This window comes from Corvus brachyrhynchos, unplaced genomic scaffold (genome assembly GCF_000691975.1).
Source record: "Corvus brachyrhynchos isolate BGI_N302 unplaced genomic scaffold, ASM69197v1 scaffold48, whole genome shotgun sequence".
NCBI lineage: Eukaryota > Metazoa > Chordata > Aves > Passeriformes > Corvidae > Corvus > Corvus brachyrhynchos.
In genome coordinates, this window is record NW_008240027.1 from 4954794 (window position 1) to 4958839 (window position 4046).

The 4046-nt window shown below is 49.8% G+C and overlaps 1 protein-coding gene across 20 annotated transcripts in view; it reads right to left on the minus strand.

Moving 5' to 3' along the window:
• PTPRF (protein tyrosine phosphatase, receptor type F) overlaps positions 1-4046 on the minus strand; it is a 290739-nt gene that overhangs the window by 64368 nt on the left and 222325 nt on the right. The window lies entirely within an intron of this gene.

Consider the following 4046-nt stretch of genomic DNA (forward strand, 5'->3'; position numbering starts at 1 on the left):
GGGGGGGGTGGGAAGAGGGATCAGGAAAGGAGAGATGACCTGGACAAAGCAAAGCAGGACATCCAGGACATCTGCCTGGTTCTTTCCCTTCTCCAGCCTTGCAAAACTGCTGTCTGGCTCCAAGAGGGCTCTGGCAGCATGGGAGCCCTCTCATGGCAGCATCAGCCCCCTGTCATTTGGCCTCACTGCCCCGGGATGCTGCAGACAGCATGCTTGCACAGAAGGCAAGAGTGGAAGTCTGGAGAAGGAAAAGAGCCCACATAGTCAGGGAAGGAACAAGGGACACAGGTCCATCCCTGGGTGCTCATCTAGAAGGAAACAGCCCTAAGCAGAGGGGGCAGAGCATCATCACCAAAAAAAAAGCACAGTTTCCCTAAGACTTGAAAGCTGTTTGGCCAAGCAATAATGGAGTACACCAAGTATCTTGCTTTGCCATGGCAGGTGAAAGGCAGCTTCCATTCTTCACTGCACACAGAAACCTAGAAATGCCTGAAAAAAGACTGCTGCCCTTCCCCATGCTCCAGTCCTTGCAGCCACCAGTGCAGCAGAGCCAGCCTTCCAGGGGCACAGGGACAACCCTGCCTGCTCACTGCCTGTGCAAAGGTGAACACAACCTACATCAGTCCACATGGCAGCAAGGACCTCAGGTAATTCAAGCTCAGAAACGGTGCCTTAGCTTTGCTGGGCACAGGTTGGCATTGGCAGAAGACCTGGGAAAGCAGAGGGCAGCAGGACCTCCCAATGCCCTGGTGACCTCTGCTTGCTGGGAACAAGGCCCAGTTGCCTGCAGAAACTGTTGCAGACTGCATGTAACTTTGAATGCCTACTTCTGTGCTCAGAGAGCAGGGAACATTTCAGATGCCTGGAGAGATGAAAGATGAAGGAGAGTTAAGTACTGATGGAGCTGGAAGAGACAATGCTTGCACCATCAGGCTGCTGATTGGGAGCTACATTGGAGGAAAGGGAAGTCAAAGCAATGTGTGGAAGCAAACAGTTGCCTATGTGAGGGAGGCAGCACAGGATCAGCCCTACCATCTGGTATAGTGAAAAGGGAGCAGGGGTAAAAAGTGAATCCTCACACTCTTTTGGTTAATCAGCAGAGAAGTGACAGGGAAGAGAGTAGGAAGATACAGCACCAAAGCAACACCTACAGTGGAGGGCATAATGTAGACAAAGTGCCTGGTGGCATCCTTCAGACAAGACAGGTGAGACACAAGGAGCTTGGCAAGCCTTTCCTCTGCCACTGTCTGCAGACAGGCCCTTCACAGAAGAGACTTGCTTTGACAGAAGCTCCACAGCTTCCCTTGGGATGCAGCAGTGAGTTTGTTCTCCAGCTTTGGATGATAGTGTGGGCAAGTCAAAAGTTGGCTGTTGACTGGGTAAGAGTCACACATATGATGTGTAAGGCAAAAACTCAGATTAACACTTAAAGAAAGCAAAATAAAACTTGGTAACATGAGCAGGATCAACTTAAAATGCACAAGGAGTCGAAGTGTCCCTCCTGGGGCCAGCAAAGAGCAGACTGGGTGGCCAGCATGCACCCACCCATGCAGATGTACCCCCACACACACTGTGCAAACCTCTGCTGCCTCCAGGCTACTCACAACAGCCTCCCCCGATGGCCCACGGCAACTCTGTGCACCCATCCAACCCACCTGCTCCTTAGCCTAGGGAAAAGGGAGACTCAGGACCCACCTTAGTATTTCAAGGGAGAACAGCATTTTAATGCTGAGGCCTAATGGGCACAGAGCTGCTGCTTCTCTCACATCATTCTGCTTGCCTGAGGCACTGCAGACTCCTGGAAAACTCCCCCGTGCTCTTCAGACCCTCAAAGCAGCACTGCTTGTACTTTTTGCAGGGTGCCCAAGAAGTAAGTGAGCAGCTTAGCAGGAAAGACAGCCTAGAAAGCAGCTGCCTGGTCAGGAGATGAGGTCTCAACTGTGCTGCTGAAGGGTGCAAAGGGGCATTGCCTCCCTCTGGCCTTCCCAGACAAGCATCCCTACTACTCCTGAGCAGGGGTGCCACAAGAAGAGCAAGACCAAATCCTTCTCCAGCCCACTAGTGAGTCATTAGTGATGATGGCCCTCCTACCTTCCCCATGACTGGTTTGTCAGGGACAGGAATAGACACTGAAGTGAGGCTTTTTGGAAAGCAGGAGTCTGACTGCTCCTGCAGTTTGTGTCCCACCTGAACATGTCAAGCTCCATAATCTAACAGCCTTTCTCAGGGTAACCAGATGAAAAAGTGCAGGAAGGAGACCAATTTGAAGCTGGGAGCTGTTGTGTTTCTAGATTAGTGAGTTGTAAGGCCAAAGGGGACCAATCCAACCATCTAATACAAAGTGCTGCTACGTAAAGACCAAAGTATTTCTGGAAGTTGTGCATCGTGCACACAACTTCTGCCAAGGTAAAGCACAGCTTTCTGAAAGACCTACTTGATTTTGAGCCCCCCAGTACCCAAGGCTCCACCCTGCATTGGGACTGTTCAGACAGTGGTTTGTCACCCTCACTGAACAGCTCAGCAGTAACTGCCAATGGCTTCTGTCATAGAACAGAATGCCATCAGAAATCTTTTCAAGTAGGGGCCTGTAAACCAAGACCCAGGTCACTTCTTGGATCAATCCACGGACCCTTAGGTCCTTTAGTGTGAGGAGGGCTTCACTGGTCAAACCAAGAAACTCCTGTGGCTAAAAGCCAAATCTCTTCCAGCCTATGCACGTTTCTCTTACTGAACAGGTATCAGAACCAGTCAGCTACTGCACCACTTGCCAGTGAAGTGACAACCTTAAAACCAGACTGGTGTGAGATTCCCTGTGAGCAGACAACAGGTAGAGTAGGTCATGATAAGATGTCTGCCTTGATGAGTCCACGAAGCAAACGTTTCTTGTACTTGGACTGTGTGAGACTCTGAAGGACTCATTTATGCATGGAACTGTCTCTGATTAAGTGTGTTCAAGGATAAGAGCATCCACTGATGGAATTAATTTACATGGCTGAAGAGTTACTTCAACCTTTGCCTATCAATACAAAAGCTATCTGAAACAGGTATACAAATCCCCACATTCAGAATCTGTTCAGTGTTCAAATGTTTATAACTGCATGATCTGAACCCTTCTCAATTTTCATACCTGTCTATTGTGCAGCTCTAAGACACCATTAGCTCACTTAACAAGGTGGAGGAGTGCCTGGGACTGGTATGTTAATGAAGCTCAGTTTTCCTCAAAGAGAAGGTCATTCTAAAAGTGAGCAGAGCTGCTCTTCCCTGCCAGAGTTCCCTTTCTAATGGCCATCTCACAGTCCTGGTTGCTGTGCATGCTGCTGCCCTCCCTGCAGGGAAGGCTGGCTGCCTGTGCCAACTGCTCACTCCACATAGCGCGTAAATCCCAGACAGACGGTGCTAACAGAAATGTCTTTTTTCCCCCCTTTTAATGCTCTTTGCATAATGGCAAGCCCAAAAATCATTAGTGAAAACGAGCTTATCGCAGGGCCCTTTGATAGCCCTAATCTGCTTATGCGCAGCACTTTGAGCTGCCAATCAGAGCAGTGCAAACTCCCGCTCTGTGATCACACAGGGCAGAGCCAGGATGAAAGTGATATTGCCTGGGTCACCTCATTATTGAGCCTCTCTGTTAACTCAACTGCAGCTTGTTCTGGCTTCCCCCAGCACTACAGTCCCAGAAGCAGCAGCCTCACTTGCTCATGCAACCCTGGCAAACAGCCACTTTTCCAAAATGACTCCCTCCAGCTGCCTGACAGCCACAGACACACCTGGCCTCACAGGATGCCTCACCTTGCAATCAACTGTATGGACCAGGGCTGGACTCCTGTGTGAGCAAGGCAGCTGGGACGGGGAGGGAAGGGATGAAAATCCAATGGTTTGGACACAGTCACATTTAGAGCCAAATACCCATATGCTGCCTGTCCAGACAGCTTGTCTGCATGGGAGTAAATTCATAGAGATGCACAAACCCACTCAAATCAATCTCTCCAAAGCAATTTCCCAGCCTGTTTTACTCCTCCAGCAGCTTTTATGAATCTAACCTTAGG